This window comes from Tiliqua scincoides, chromosome 5, assembly GCF_035046505.1.
Source record: "Tiliqua scincoides isolate rTilSci1 chromosome 5, rTilSci1.hap2, whole genome shotgun sequence".
Classification (NCBI taxonomy): domain Eukaryota; kingdom Metazoa; phylum Chordata; class Lepidosauria; order Squamata; family Scincidae; genus Tiliqua; species Tiliqua scincoides.
Window position 1 is genome coordinate 63192982 of NC_089825.1, and position 17414 is coordinate 63210395.

The 17414-nt window shown below is 44.4% G+C and overlaps 1 protein-coding gene and 1 pseudogene across 1 annotated transcript in view; one reads left to right on the plus strand and one right to left on the minus strand.

The window, feature by feature from the left end:
* CNTNAP2 (contactin associated protein 2) overlaps positions 1-17414 on the plus strand; it is a 1320279-nt gene that overhangs the window by 485941 nt on the left and 816924 nt on the right. The gene's annotated exons all lie outside the window — the stretch shown is intronic.
* On the minus strand, positions 8368-8487 carry LOC136654680 (5S ribosomal RNA; annotated as a pseudogene).

Below are 17414 nucleotides of genomic sequence, written 5' to 3' on the forward strand. Positions count from 1 at the left end.
AAACCAAGGCACATTTGCTTACTTGCGAGTAAATGCAACCATGTGGCTTACTTTCGCTTTCCATAGGGCTCAATACATTTGTCTGCTTGGAGGGAGGGACTTCCTTCTTGGGTGTTTCTTGGGGGCTGCTTTCATTGGATAGGAACCATTCTGGTGTCATTGGATTCCTCTCAGCCTGCCCTTTCTGAAGAACTATGGCAAGTTCGCCTGCTTGCGAGTAAAAGCGTGATATGGCTCAGTTTCATTTTCCATAGGGTTCAATGCATCTTTTTGTTTCTGGTTTTTTGGCCATAACTTTTGATGGAAAGGAGATATTTCAATCTGGTTTTTTGCATTGCCACCTTGGGTGCACTTTGGGGAAAAAGGCGAAATATAAATTGAATAAATAAATAGAATAAATAAATTGCATTCCGCTGGAAATTCTGCATCCAACGGTGTATAACATGATGGGGTTACTCATAACCTCTGCGATGTTAGTGATGTTGGGGCATTTGTGGTACACCTCCCCCAAGGGTGGTACCCGGGGTGGACCGCCCCACCCCCGCTAACTACGCCACTGAGATTTTATTAAACGTAAGAGTCACAAGACTATCCTCACCTTGGCCAACATTTTTTGTAAATGTTGATCCTAATTTATGAATGACAGATTCAGACTACAGAGTAGGAACAGCCCTGGATAAGCCCCTTTCCTGGGCTGAAAGCACTGTCCCTATCAACTACTTTATGCCCCCATTAGGCAAGTAACCTTAACTGAGTATGCTCCAGAGTAGGGTGAGATTGTTAGGGGGGGGGCATTGGAGGCACAACTTTACCTCAGAGCAGGTAACTCATAGCAGTGGGAAATGGAAATGACATTTTGCTGTAGGGGGTTGTGAGAAGGGGAAGTGACTCTAGTTAGACTACTAGAGGTGATGGAGTAGATTTTTTGCCTCTAACAAAGTTTATGTCTCAAGATAATACTAAGATGGTGGAGAAAGCCGTTCTGTCCAATAAGGCTTTCTCTCCCTCTTGAGTGAAATGCTGCACTTCCACCACCCAGCACTATGAATGATGCTTGCAGACTGGAGAGGAAGGTTTTCCCCACCATCCAAGATGTTTTCATAGGAAATACCCTGGACTGTGATGAAAGATATGCCCTTCATCATCCAGTGGATGAAAGATCTCATTGTAACTGATTTAGCATTTTCCCAGCTGATTTTATTTTTATTTATTTATTCGATTTATATTCCGCCTTTCTCCCCGAAGGGCACCCAAGGCGGCTAACAATCAGGTTAAAATACAAGACAACAGATAAACATTAAAAATACAAAACACTGAAAAACAATTAAAACAAGACAAAATACATAGATAAAATACATAGCAGCAGATTGAAAGCATGCAGTAAAAGAGAAATTTATAAAACAGCCCTTAAAGTGTCTCAAAGGCTTTCCTGAACAAAAAAGTATTCAGGCCCTGCCAGAACGTTAATAATGAGGAAGCTGCTCTCAATTCAAAGGGTAGGAAATTCCATAGTGTAGGTGCCACCACCAAAAAGCCCCTGCTTCTGGCCGCCATTCCCTTCACCACTCTCAATGACGTCACAACCAACAGGGCCCCTTCTGATGACCTAAGAGAACAAACAGGATTATACGGAAGAAGGCGGTCTCTCAAATACACTGGTCCCAAGCCATTTAGGGCTTTAAAGGTCATAACGAGCACCTTGAATTCAGCCTGGAAACGAAAGGGGAGCCAGTGCAGCCGCAGGAGTAGTGGTGTGACAGAGTCAAATCGCCGACCCCCAGCAACTACCCAAGCCACCGCATTCTACACTAGCTGTAGCTTCCGGACTGTCTTCAGGGGCAGCCCCACATAGAGCGCGTTACAATAATCTAATCTTGATGTCACTATGGCATGGACCACCGTGGCCAGATCCGCCCGAGACAGGTACGGCCGCAGCTGGCGCACCAGCCGAAGCTGGTCAAAGGCACCCCTGGCCACAGCTGACACCTGGACATTCAGGAGGAGCTGTGAGTCCAGGAGAACCCCCAAGCTGTGAACCTGCTCTTTCAGGGGGAGTGCAACCCCATTCAGAGCAGGGTGATAGTCCAGCACCGGCATCGTGGATTTCTGCACCAGAAGGACCTCTGTCTTGTCCAGATTTAATCTCAGCTTGTTCGCCCTCATACAGATGCCAACTGCCTCCAGGCAACGCTCCAGGACAGAGACAGCCACCCTGGAGTCAGGTGGAAAGGAGAGATAGAGCTGAGTGTCATCAGCATACTGATGGCACCCAACTCCAAATCCCCGGATGACCTCTCCCAGCGGTTTCATGTCGATGTTAAACAACATGGGGGATGATAACAACCCTGTGGCAACCCACATCTCAAGGGCCAGGGTGCCGAACAGGAGTCCCCCAATACCACCATCTGGAACCTATCAGCCAAGAAGGACCGGAACCACTGCAAAACAGTGCCCCCAATCCTCACCTCAGCCAACCATCCCAGAAGGACACCATGGTCAATGGTGTCGAAAGCCACTGAGAGGTCCAAAAGGACTAGCAAGGATGCACTCCCTCCATCCAGCCCTCGGCGTAGGTCATCCACCAAGGCGACCAAGGCCGTCTCCGTCCCGAAGCCAGGCCTGAAACCAGATTGAAAGGGATCCAGATAATGATGATGGGATCCAGATGATGGGATCTCTTAAATGATATGCTCCAATGTAAGCCTCTGGGAGCTGGGTGGTCTTGTCTTTCCTAATTGGTATCAGTGGTTTCAATATCACAGAAGGACTGTTCAGCCTAGGAAAAGATTGCTCAGTGCTAAGCAGGTCTTCAGGACATTAAGAACTGAGCAACTTTGTCAAATTTAACTGTGTTCATACTGACTCCATAGGCTTTCAGTGAAGTTGAGTGTTCGGCTCCCCAGGCAACAAATTCTATTCATTATTTTGACTATAGTTTCTGTTATACATGGACTGATGTGCTGTGTGTGTTTGACTGTGCACATCATGCTTTGTTGTAAGCCCTTCCGACTCTGGAATTCTTTGATTTACTAATCAAAGGAAAAGGCCCTGGATACATATTTTGAACACAATGACACCTTCCTACAATGGAAACCTATATTGTGTAAATGCATGGTTCTGAAATGCCATTATTTCAAAATAAATCTCTGTACATATTATCATGACTGGTTTACAAGCTATTCTTCAGCTTTTATGCAAACTGGATTTATAGCAAGCTGTTTCCCTTACAGTGAAGAAATTACAAAGCCCCTCATGTTTGCAGTGTACTAAAGCAGAGATAGCAGCATTCTACTTGCCCTGAAAGCTTAGCCTTTCTACTGAATAGTCTTCTTTAGATGGATAGCCTGTTTCACCTGAAGAATTCTAAGGGGGGATAAAGAGATGAAAGGAAGCTGCACAGGAAGTGCTGAAGAGCTTGCCGCTATATACCTGGGTTGAATTGGAACCTGGTCACGTCTAACATCTGACAAGCATGCTCAACCTTGTTGGCATCCTTCAGTCTCGGAAGACTATGGTATCGTGCTCTGAATGGTGGTTCTGGAACAGAGTGTCCTCTCCAGTATGCAAAGCCTGGGTAAAGTAGATATGGAGGACAGACTGTTTCCCATGCAACAAATCCCCCCTCTCCACATCGCTGAAATGGTCCAATGGAAAGGCAGAGGCCAATACGGTTGGTTCCAGCGACGTCACAGGAGTTGCCAGAGCGTGACTGTGTACAGCCATGAACTGCCTCAGGGACTCTGGCTCTGGATTTTGCCTCGAGGTTGACTCCTGAAGCCTTTTCCATAACTGGATGTAGTCACAAGGCAGTGGAGGTTTGGGATCAGAGTTTTCCTTCTCTCAGATGTGCTGCCTTCCCAGGCTAACGAGTCCCATCTACCCGGTGGCTGTTTAGTTGCTTCTTACGACATGTACAGCCAAACTGAGGGCCTATTCTTATCCCCCAGCCCCCAGGGGTTGCTCAAACCCTGTATTAACCCCCTTTACAATCTAAGGTAGAAGCTCTTGCCAAATAGCTACCGCATGTCTCCTTGTGTGAATCCATGAAGCTTTCTTTAAAGGGAATGAATGGTAACAAAGTCTGTCTTGAAGACTAAATGAGTGTGTATTGGCAATGGCAGGATCACGTATGATGGTCATTGTTCTGACTTGCTCACTTAGTGACCCATAACAGCAATACTGTGTTCCTCAAACTAGCTGAAGATGCCTCCTCAGTGGCTTTGGATGGCTAGATTTTTTAAAAATATGGCTGGTGGCTACTACCTAAGGACACAATCCTAACCCACTTTCCAGCACCAGCATAAGGGCAATGCAACTCCGAGGTAAGAGAACAAGTTTTCTCTGACTTTGAAGAGGCCTCATATGTGACCCCAACTGCATGATGCAGCCCATGTCCCATTGGCACCACTGTGCCAGTGCTGGAAAGTTGATTAAGATTTGGGCCTAAGTCATTTCTCCTCTTTGTGCTTAGATACATGTGAGAGGCAGTTGAGGATTTGGGCTCTAGTTAGAAAAGGATTTTACAGTTAGTTAAAAAGAGCCTTGAAGGATCCAAGCCAGTGATGTTTGCTTTTCGAGGAACTGATTCTGCTTATCAGACTAGCTTGGCCTAATTGAATATTTCCCTACTTCCCCATGTTCCATATGCTTACATATCCATACTGTATGTATATTTGTAAATATACCGATGTCACAAAAATGCCATCAGCTTCTATGAGCAGGCTATAGCAGGTGTGCTCCAAGGATTTCCTACTGCTCAGGGAAATAGGGACCTTAGTGCAAAAGTGTATTATACGTACATCTTATTTCTGTGGATAAGCCTGGAAGGAAAGGTACTAAGTAGTACTGGGGAGCTGCTGGTATCATCCCTAAGAAGGGATTGCCAGAATAGCAAAATTGCACGTTCAGTATCTGTTGTTCTGAAGCAGCATTTTGAAGCAGCTTAAAGCAATGCTGAATTTGTGATGCTTTAAGAAATAATTCTCAGCTTTCCTAAGAATGGGGCAAGGGTTGCTGGATGCTATAGTTAGTAATAAAAAAGAATCCTTTCCTTAGCGGGGGGGGGGGGAGGAATGAATTTAAAAGGGATTGGTCCAGACCATAACAAACACCTTAGGATTTTTTTTGAGTTGTTTTGGTAAAGATGATTATATACAACCTCAGCATTTTTAAATGGGGAGTGGACAGCAGGGGTTGAGGACCTTGGTGGAATTTAGTTAACAATGAGCAAGCAAGAGCTATAAAGGAGAAAAAAGTCAAAGGCTAAGTCTCTCTCCGTTTCAAAAAGAAGAAAAAAATTACTTTCGCTTAAGGCCACATCAGCATTTTCTCCTGTGTGCTGACAGGAGAACCAGAAGAATTTTGCTGATATCAAGTGGCTCTTTAATAGGGCTAAATCCTTTACAATGTCCAGCACACCAGGTGCTGAAAAAAATGGCTGTTAGCAAAAGGAAATAATGTAACCTTGTCAAACTATAATATCTTATCAGAAGGATTGAACCAGAAGAGTGGGAATTTCTAGCATATCTGAATGGTCCCTTCTTACGGAGTACTCAAGACAGTAGACACTTTTGATGTACTCAAACTGTTTCTTTCTGTACAGTGCTAAAGAAGTCAATATGCCAAAAATAATCACCCAGCCCTTGTCAGTTCAATCATCTCAGTAAACAACCAAACCAATTATGTATGGTTTATCTCTGGGCTGGACCATTTTAGATTGGAGATGGGTAGATTACATTTTAGAATGTTCCTGAAGGAAGGTAGGAAACCTACCTGCCCACCCCCTATGTATTGAAAAGTATAATTTCATGAAGAAGTCTAGGGTACAACTTCACTGACCAACAGTCTCTCAAATGTTACCTTTTAAAATGGTGACCAGTTTGACTATATATGTGTAAAATACTTTTACCACAAGAAAAATAAAAAATCATGGACCATAAACAGACATCTCAACAATCCAGAAGAACTATAACAAACCTAAGAATTGTCACCAGTTGTCCCAGTCATATCTGATTTCAATACTGAATATACAGGTGCCAATTGTCTTAAAAAATAATTCCGTTGGATGTGTCCTCCTTTCTCACAAATGTTTGTAGGCAGAAATCTTGCTAAACATAAATCCACACTGCCAAAGCTTAAGAATTGGTAGCTGGTAACCCAATGAGGGCAAAAGCACCTCCGCCCACTTCCAACAAAGACTTTTGAGCCATTCAGGAACATTTCTGAAAGTTCATATGAAATATAAAACCATCTATAAGGCAGCTTATGGACATTTTCTTCAGAAGTAACATTGCAAGTCAACTTTATAGAAGTAACACATACTTCTCCAAATATGTTATCATATTACAGTATTAAACTCTTTTTCCCCCCAGTCAACTTCTACTTTTCTTTTTTAATTCTTCATTTGCAATAAAATTACACACATTTCTGAAAGAACACCTTTCGGTTTTAGTCGACTACTAGCCAACAGGCAACCCAATTCTAAAGCCAGGATTTGGGCTCCGCCAGGTGCAGCAGTGCCAAAATGGCTGGCACCACCAGCAGCACCACTGGGCTTGCCTGAGTCTGAGGGAGGCTTCTTGTTGGGTTCTTCCTCCCACGTGATGTGATAGGCTGCCACTGGGCAGGCCTGAAGGAAGGTCTCAGCAGGCTGCTTTGCAGCATTGAGGTCTTCCACAGCCATTTACATGCAGCTGCAGTGGAAACCTCTCACCTGTCCAGTAAGCAACAGTCTGAAGACTAGCTGGTAGCCATGTGGAACAAGGTAGGAATACTTTGCTCCTCTCCTGATTGGCCAGGGAGGGAGTTTTTCAACCTACCCCGATCTTTGGGTCAGGTTTAGCCAGGCTGGCAGGACAGTGTGGGGCAGGGAGGAGGATCAGTGATCAGATGTGTGTCCTTAGACAAGCAAGAGGCTAGATCAATACCAGAACCAGTTCCCAGAGGCTACCTGGATTGGTTACACAGGCTGGTTTGACCCCAGGCTTCAACGGGAATGCCTACCTTAGCTGGATGCCTACGCTGCTCAGGATGGGTGGAGGACTCTAGCTTCCTTGGCCCTCTTTACAGGGTTTGGTGCTGAACAAGCTAGCTGAACCATGACCCCAGATTCTGAGCCAGGGTGGTTCTTCAGATGGAGCACTAAGGTCAGCTGTCCTCTGCTAGTTAGGTCCTTGCACTAGGGGTGGAGTTTAGGTAGGACCTGCTGCAATTGCCTGTGTTGTGGTTTGGCAATCAAACATGGCCCTGTTACCTTCCAAATCTGTGGCCTTTCCATGTTTGTGGGGAGGGGGAATACCTGAACAACAGCAGATTTACTAAAATTGAAACTTAAGGGCCCAGTCCTAACATACCTCAGCATTAGTGCTGGGTATTGCAATTGTGCTGTAAGGCACTTCTGTGACACCCTAAGAGGAGTCAGTGCTGGTGCTTACCCAGCGCCAATCAACGCAGAGCCCAGCGCTGGACGGATGCTGCTCAGAGCATGGTATAAGCTCCAGGCAGTGGTGAGGGCCTTGGGGGCAGGGGGAGGCATTCCAGGATGGGGGAGAGTGGAGCAGGAGGAGGAACCGGAGTGGGAAGGGGGCTGGACCAGCAGAGCCCTGCTCCTTGGGATCCTATGCTCCATGTTGAGCTCAAAAGCCCAGCACGGAGCTCCGCCAGTTTGTGCCAGCAAAATATCTGGCAGATGGAGCCCTGTTTGCACTGAATTTTTGAGGAACAGTTTGTATGCAATTTCATGCTTACTGAAGATGTTGAAGAAGGGGGGAGACAAGCTGAGCTCTGTTGACACAATTGAACATGAGACATTAAAATCCATCAAAGAATCTTTCGATCTTCATATATTAGCTCTAATCCATATACTGAAATTCCTAGCTTCCTTTGCCAAATTAAAATCCTTGCTATTAATTACAGGAGATAAAGGGGACTTCTAGGGGCTTGGAGTTGCCTAAAGGCCCAATCCTCTTTGGATGCTGTGCTGATCGACACGAGGATGCCATAGCACCATTTTTCAACAAAGTAAAGGCAAAGAACTGCTAGGAACCTCTGTACCCAGGTTTCAAGTCCCCTCATCCCATTCACACAAATGCACATATGCAAAGAATACCTTTTTTGAACAGAGCAGAGCAAGGAAAACTCAAACAGACCTTTATTGGCATAAAATACAAATACAATGACAGTAAATACGGACCAATGGTAATTAATGTATCCCTTTGTGGGATTAATGACTACCAAATAGGATTTTATTTACCCCTTAGATATATTGTTAGATGTTATCTCTTGATTCTACTTACCGCCATTTACTGTAAATAAACCACAACCCTCTCAGTTGGTTGGCAACCTTCAGTCTCGAAAGACTATAGTATAAGCCTACAGCACCTGGTATTCCCAAGCAGTCTCCCATCTGAGTACTAACCAGGCCTGACCCTGCTTAGCTTCCGAGATCAGATGAGATCGGGCATGTGCAGGGTAACAGTTGCTGCAGTTGTCTCAGTTACAACACTGGAAACATCATTCAATAAATACTGTATTTTAACATTGTCAGGATATTCCTTCTCATCTGCTAATATCAGGTTCAAATATTTGGCTCTAATATCATCATGTATAGGGCATTGCAATAGCATATGTTGAAGAGTTTCAGTGCAGCCCTGATCACAGGAGCAGAACCTAGCAGAATAAAACCACCCTCTAAATTGACCAAATAGGACTTCCAATGGTAAAAAATTAAATCTAAAGAGTGGAAAAAAACACAACATTCCTCGGAACTAGTTAGGAATGAGAAATATGCAGCCATCTTTTCGTGTTTCACCGCCGCTATTAGATTCAAGGGGGAGCAAACTTTATTTGCCATAGAGTATAGATTTTGACTTTCTATATCTAAAAATCTTTGCTTGACTTGCATGAATACACAGGCTGGGAACCACAAGAGACAGGTTAGAGTCTAGCCAGTGGACTTGCAGCAAGGCACTCAACTTTTGCATGACTGACCTGAAACACCCATGGCAACATGGCTGCATGTTCCCCCTCCTGTCCCCTTGCCACTGCTCGCCATGACAGCAGAGAATAGGGGCTCATGATCACTCCTCCCCTGGAAATAATAATAATAATAATAATAATAATAATAATAATAATAATAATAATAATAATAATAAACAATGTATCCCACCCTTCTCCCTAAAATGGACCCAGGGCAGCTAACATGTAAAAAACAGATTTAAAAAACATAAATTAGCACAAATAGCAGATAAAAAAACATATTAAAAACACATTAATAGAGACCATAAAAACAGTAGTCAGATTAAAAGACAGAATAAAAAGAGCACAAAAGAGCAAGTCACAGAGGAATCAGGCCTGTAAAAAACTAAAAGATGTATAAAAAATGTTAAGAAGGCCAAAAAATCAGAAGGCTTGTATAAACAGCAGTGTCTTCAGGCCTCGCCGAAAACTCTCAAGAGAGGGAGCCATTCTCAAGTCAAGGGGAAGGGAGTTCCATAATGTTAGTGCCACTACCGAGAAGGCCCTATTTCTTGCAGCCGCCCCCCGGACCTCCTTGGGTGGCGGCACTTGTAAAAAGGCCTTCTCTGATGACCTAAGAGGGCGAGCCGGATTGTACGGGAGTAGGCGGTCTCTAAGATATCCTGGCCCAGAGCAGTATAGGGCTTTAAAGGTCAAAACCAGCACCTTGAATTGGGCCCAGAAACGAATGGGCAGCCAATGTAGCCCCCGGAGAAGCGGACTGACAGAGTCAAACCGCCTAACTCCAGTGACCACACGGGCTGCCGCATTCTGCACTAATTGCAGTTTCCGAACCATCTTCAGGGGCAGCCCCACATACAGCGTGTTACAATAATCTAACCTCGATGTCACCGTGGCATGGATCACCATGGCCAGGTCTGTACAATCCAAGTATGGCTGCAGCTAGCGCACCAGCCGAAGCTGAGCAAAGGCCCCCCTAGCCACAGCTGCCACCTGGGAAACCAAGGAGTGAGGCTACTGCAAACTCTGGGAGCAGAGAGGCCCTTTGGCTACAGGTGTCCTTTGGAATCTGCATTATGTCCTCACCTGTGGGACAGCTGCCCATGGAGCAAGAAGAAGTACATAGGGATTTCAAGGAATAGACAACAGCATCAGCCACACCTGTTCTCTGGTTTGAGTTGCATACTTGGTGTTTGTGAGGGAGAGTAGTGTCACTGGAGTGTATATGCAGTTGTACCCTGTAGGGGGTGGAAGCAGAGCGGTTTGGAACCTTGCCTTTCCTCTCCTGGTGGCAGGGGCTGCAGTCGAACTCCTCAGAGGACCAGTGTTCAACCTTCCTGTTACCATGGTGCAGTCCTGAAAAACAGAAAGGATTCTGGTGAATGCTTGGCCAACCATAAGAATGGTTGGAGTCATTGGCATTCTCTGAAAAAGAGAGGGCGTTCCTAATTCTTGTAAAATCAAGGGATAGTTAGGCAATAGATAGTGGAGGGTCAGAATGGTGGAGGGAGGTAGAAGAGGGAGGTGCAGCTTCAGTACAATGCAGTACGGGCTTTCTTTTCTCACCTTTGTTTATCTGGGCAGGGTGCATTGTGCTTGCTTCTCCTGTGTAGAGTGGTGAACTAGAGGTTCCAGTTTGTTGTCTATCTGAGGAATCTTCCTGGGGCAGAATACCTGCAGTAAGAATTCTGAGAAGACAAAAGTTAACAAAGCATCTTGCCATACATGTGAGGGATGAGATCATTTGTGCAAAGTTCTCCCAAGTCGCCAAGGTTTCCCTCACAGAAGTTGCCCTGTGAGAGAACAGAGTGGTATAGCCCAGTGTTGCACATCTTCTCATCTGACATGCAGTCTCTGTGGCAGGGGCTTTAGTACTGGAGCTGGTATGCTGTGATTGGCTGCAAATGTAGTCCATATACTATGCTGCATCATACAAAAGTGCCAAGACAGGGAGGTGATAGGAGATGCTAATTTCTGCTGTTCTTTCCTTTTCCATTGTTACTTAATGAATTACTCCTACCTACACCAGCTTTTGTTTTTGGCATAGCATTTTTCTGGCCTCATGGGTATGTCTGAAAGGGGGTTAGGATATGGTGTACACCAACTCCTCTTCATCCCATATCCTGCATAAACCCCTCCCACATTGTGTGCCAATCTCCTCCCTGTCTTGGCCTCTCCACAAGAGGAATTGCATCATTGTTTGAGCTACATCTGAGCTATGACAGTGCAGATTTTTTTCCCAGTGTTACACAAGCATCTATGGTGGGTGGGTGGTGTTCTGTGCCAACAGGGTTGTCATTATGCCAGCGTACATAGTGATATGCCTTCATTTCTCAAGGATGGGATTGGGCAAGAGTTTTGATATTGCAGATCTTGTATCATTGAGTTTCCTCCATCTCCTATTTCTAGCCATATCCATCGAAAGGTATCCTTCTTGATATCTTATATTTTAGAGGAAATTGCTACAAGAATTTCAGCAGCTGAATGTGATCATCCTTTTTAGGTTAATTTTGCAGTGGTGGCCTATCAGTTAACTCTTGTTGAGCTTTGTTTCTTGTTCCTGTAGTGCCCAATTCACCTTTTAGGTACCAATAACACCCTTAGCATTTCAACAGGGAAACAAATCAGACCACTTCTAATGACACTGAAGAGGATAATGCAAGAAAAAAAAAACTGGTTCTAATCTAACCCTAAATAGCGACCTGCTGCATCAAGCTGCTCAGATATTTAGAATGGCAGGAGCTTGCTGTTGTAGGGATTGTCTAGTAAGAGTATAGTTTAACATCCAAAATTTTAATGTTGGATAAACATAACAGTTTAGAAATAATATAGCACTTTTCAAGTGCATTTTTCAGTGCACTTCACAAATATTATCAGAGCTATTCTCATATCAACCTTCCAGAATGGTTCACTATTATTATCTGCATATTGTAGATGGAAGGCTGAGAGAATAACATCTTGCCTAAGGCCTTCTTGTGACTGAGGTAAGAGGTGAATCAGGAACTTTTAGCTCATGCTGCTGATCACTATGCTTTTATTGTTTTGATTTCCTTAACATTTCCTGAGGTGGAGAAATGTTTTTGGATATCCTTACATACTAGAGATATCTAATCTTATATTGGTCCTTTATACTGGTGTGATATGTAGGTACAAATTATTCTTTATTTTGGATATTAGCCTAAAATGTGGAGTCATTTATCTAGTCCAGAGGTGCCCAAACCCCGGCCCAGGGGCCACTTGCGGCCCTTGGGGGCTCCCAATCCGGCCCGCGGGGAGCACCCAGTCTCCAATGAGCCTCTGGCCCTCCAGAGACTTGCTGGAGCCCGTGCTGGCCCGATGCAACTGCTCTCAGTGTGAGGACGACTGTTTGACCTCTCACCTGAGCTGTGGGATGAGGGCTCCCTCCGCTACTTGCAGTTTCATGTCTGTGATGCAGCAGTGGCAGCAAAGGAAAGACTGGCCTTGCTTTGTACAAGGCCTTTTATAGGTCTTGAGCTACAGCAAGACTTTCATTCATTCATATAAGCTACATCTCAAATATATTCATTTATGTAAATTTACTCAAATTTGAAATGTAAATTAATTCTTTTTTTCCCCTGGCCCCCGACACAGTGATAGAGAGATGATGTGGCCCTCCTGCCAAAATGTTTGGACACCCCTGATCTAGTTTATTGAACAGCTGTTGGACAATAAAATCACAAGCTCATTTTTATTGCTACATTGAGGATTTGTGGTCAAAGCCGTAGTCATCCCCCCTTCTGTCCGTCCCATGAACTCTTTCCACTTCAGGTTCTTTCTGTACAACTAAATAAAAGAAGTACAATTAAGAGGCAGAAATGGTGAAATGTAATGCCATTCCCTGGGGGCTTCTTTAACTCAAATTCCTGGGTGCCTCCTATTGGGCTTTTCTAGGAACTACAGTGAAACCTCATGTGGCCTTTTATTCCTCAGGCTAGCTCTCTGTTGCTCTTCTTAATTTGCGCAAAGCTGTAGCTCATGGGGCTAGTGTTATCTTTCTAGCCTTCAACGGAGCCTTTGCAACAGCTAATGAAGCAAGATCTCTGCATCCAAAGAAGTCAAACAGTTTTGCACATTTGTTAGACAGCGGAGCAGATGGAACTGCAGGGAGGTCAAGTGAGCACAACAGACGATAAGGTTGTTTCAGTTCAGGTTAAATGAAAGCACTGCACTTTATATACACATTGTTTTACATGTGCATCTGCATGTGCATGCATGCACTCTCACTCTCTCAGTGTAGACCAATAATATTGCTGTTTGCATTGTATCAAAATTGCCAATTCATTAGAAAAACTGAAACAGGCTTGCAGTCAGTATCTCATAACAGCTTCCATAGTTGAACCACGAGAGGGAATATTTAAAAAACAAAAAGCAGCAACGATGGGAGGATCCTTTAGGACAAAATTGGAGGCAATTCTAAAAAAGTTGAAATTCCTGCCAAGGGTGGTGGATCATTTTCATCATTCTTTAAGAGGAAACTGTAGTAAATATGATGCTATCCCCTTTCTTGTGACAAAAATGCAACTTCCCACTGAGGATAATAAATAAAACTGCAAAAAGCCTGCAATGCTATGCATGCTTTATTGGGAGTAAGTCTCACTGGGCTTGGAACTGACTTCCAAGCAGACATGAGTAACATTGCTCCAGAAATTTCAGGACAACTGTATCACCACAGTGAATCACATGAGTCAATCTTGGGCCCAAGGTGTGTAGGTTTGGCCCATGGTTATAAAAGTGACTAATGCCTTACAGGAAGATTTTGAAGAACCCTGTGGTTTGTTCATAGAAAATATGATCTGCAAATGCTAATAGGGGAAGAGTCTCACCTGGGCTGAAAACAAGAAACTTAATTAACAGTGTCTCAATAGTAATAGTATCAAAGTATTTGATTAGAAGTCTAACATTAATGAGGACTGTTTGACAGCCCAGAGCTAATTGAAATCCTGGATGGATATTAGGTGACAGTGCTGGCTACAGCCCAATCCTGAGCTGTCTGGGGCACACGGCTGAAGCGGCACCGAGAATGGCTGCCGCCACATCCTGTACACCTTGGGCAGCCGCGGGTGGCACCTTGGGAGAAGGGGACTTTTGTCCCCTTCTCCTGGGTAAGGGAAGCAGCCCTTGGTAAGGGAAGCAGCCCTGGGAAGAGCGTTTGTGTCGGGCGGCAAGCCCCAAATGAACACTTTGGATCCGGTGGAGTGGAGCCCCACCAGACTTGCCTCCCTGCCTCTCCGCTGCCACCCCCAGCACGCCTCCCACCTGCCCTCGACCCGCCTCCCCGTCATGCCTCCTCCCCATCCTTTCTTTGCTCTCCACCAGCCTCCCCCTCCACGTGACGCCTCCTCCTCGCCTCCCTCCCACAATGCTTTCCTCTCCGCGGCTCAGCGGTCTGTGAAACCGCCAAGCAACGGAGGCTGTGTTCCTGCCGGGCACTAGCCCGGCATTAGCCCAGCGCCAACCAGTACTGGGTTAGCACGGGCGGTAGCCCAGCGATAAGCCTCGCAAACGTGCCTTACGGCACGTTTGCAACAGTGTGCTCCAGCGGAAAGCCGGAGTGCTGAGGTCAGGATTGGGCTCTAAGTTAGTAATTTTAGAAGTGAGTGAAAGAATATTGAATTTGCAGAGTTTAGTTCTCTTTATTATAGGACACTAATTATTCCTATGTAGCTTAGGGTTTGGTTTCAAGAAAATGGAGTGCCCTCTATTGTGAAGAGTGAATGTCACTTCACAAAATCAGAGGGTGCACAGTTGCCCTGGGAAGTGTGCTTTAAAATCCTGTGTGTGCTTTCCATGTCCAATTGGTCATGCAAACTGCTGTCATATGTATGGTTCAGCTGTTGTCCCCAGCCTGAATTTTTAATGATCTCAGCTATGTCATTATTTCCTGTCTCTCAGCAATCAACTAATCAGTGAGGAATTTGATACTTCATTGCCTTCAAGAATTAAGAGAGCAAAAACAACCAACTTGCCATTTTTCTGTTGCTACCCCAACACTGCATCGTATGTAATTATTAAACAACTTATTTACCTCATCAGCCTATAATCTGATGCACTGAACTTTGTTGCTGTATGGTTTGTGAGTATTCATGATAAGTTACAGCGCACATCCTCATGCAGAAGGTGTTCACTAATCCACAAGTGTTGGGAACAAACAAGAAATTCCATATTGTCATCCACAGACTATTAAACTGTTTGTTCTGTGGATCACCAGATTATCTCTTGTTAATGGCTGCCACATGAGAGACTACAGTACTGGAAATGTTTCTGAATTAATACCACTTCCTTCTGCATTCCAGTGAAACTGCTCTGGGGGCACAATGAGACAAGACATTTGGAGATGAATTAGATCTCCCATTGTTTTTTTCAGAGTCTTTGCAGGTCCTGGCCCTCTGGTGCTGAGGTGTGTGTTTCATTCAGTATAAAGTCGCTTCCTTTTTGAGCCAATAATTCCCTCATTTAAAAAAAAAACAATTCTTGGAACCTGAAAGGGTTGTCAGGCAGCGGCCCTCTGGTTTCTGGTGGAGAGAAGGGCAAAGCCTAGAAAGGCGAGAGTGGCATAGAAGGCTGAAGGTCACACACAAGCAAAATACAACTTCTGATCTCTTTGTCCTCTCCATGTGTCCATTTGTCAGCTGTTAGTGTGATACACCATGATTTGTTAATTAATGCTCCACCTTTCAGCCCCTGAAAGTGCCCCTGAGATTACTCACAATAGGAAAAGGGGCAAAATGAGGATTTAGCAGGCTGAAGGTAAGATTGGTTCTCTTTGGTTTGTCCCAGTCCTATATTAAAGGTATTGTTGTGCATAGGAACCTTTCACAGTTCTTCCTATTAGCTTAAGGGTCATCTCTTCTAAGCTTTAGTAGTTTTCCACATTCCTGATCCATCTCTGTGTATTTCCCAGTCAGGTCCCATTAAGAACCATCTGTTGGTCATTAAGGAAACTACCTGGACTATTAGTCCTGTAATCTCCCTTACCAAAAAAATACCCTTGTTGTCAGCCATAACTGCATGATTTGTTGTCACCCAGTTTTGTTAGTGGTTTCTGTTTCTTTTCCTGGCCCCAACTGTGGACACAAATAAGACACAGGAATAGAAGGATTTTTTAAAAATCTATATAGCATTCTGATAGATTTTCAGAATAAACAATACCAACTGAATCTAACCAGTTTGCTTATTGATGAGTGACCCTCTCTACCTGCAGAGCCTTGATTAGTATTCCAGTTCTTATTCATCCCCACTGAGAATTTTACAGCGCCTCTTGTAAAAACTGTAATCTAGTTGTATAAAATGCATTAATTTGAACTCTCTAAAGGGCAGAGTTTTCATGGTTTGCCGTATGTCATTGGTGAGAAGAATGAACTCTGAAAAGTTACACTGTGACGCCAAGTACTTAATTAAAAACAGAGCAGCACTAATGTTTTCAGAGAGCTAAGCATGGCATTTGATCAATAAGTGGCTTAGTCCCTTGAAGTTCCTAAATCTGGTGGAGGGTTAGATCTGAATAGTCTTCCAATATTAGGCCAATGGAGCCAATGGGAGCAGGTTATCACCCCCTCCTTCTAATGCCAGTGCAGCATCAAAACAGGTCAGAGTTGCATTTCATAAATTTTCCACCAAAAGAAGCTTTGCTTGCTTTTCCTGCTTTTGTGGTTGCTTGGTGCGAGAGTGTGAGTAAAAGAAATTTCATAAAATTACTCATCTACTTCTTTTTGGGCGCAATCCTAACCAACTTTCCAGCACTAACATAGCTGTGCCAATGGGGAATGCACTACATCCTGCAGTGGGGAGGCAGTCAAGGGGGCCTCCTCAAGGTAAGGGCATGTTTGTTACCTTATCTTGGGGCTGCATTGCAGCTAGGTCAGTGCTGGGAAGTTGGTTAGGATTGCACCCTTTGTTAGTGATTATTTTGTGGCCCCGTCAATGGCAGCAATTGCATTTTAAGCTGCTTAGTTCTTTAAAAAAAAACAACACACTCACAGGACTCATAGTGAGGGCAGGGAATAGTGCCCCCACTCCAAATTGGCTTTAGACATCATCATGTGATATAATCATGAGAGCAAGTCAGAGTGAAAGCAATAGTTTCTTGTCCCCACAGAAGCATCTCCTAGTTTTAAAAAAAATGGTACCCAACAACAGCCAGGAGCATAATCACTGCTGCTGGTAAGATCACCCCATATTTTTGCTCTTGCATGCACCCTCCAAAGTGCCCCCAAGGTTTGCAGCTTTTGAACAGGATGGTGAAGTTAGGATTGGAGTTTTTGCTCAGCACTTGCTCTAGTGTGGTGATATTTAGATCTGCTCTACTTTCCCCATGCAGAATGCCACCTGTTACAAAAGGGGATAGGATTGGGCCAATCAGCAAATTCCATTACTGTGTTTCATAAGCTGCTGCGTTACTGATGATATGAAAGAAGAGC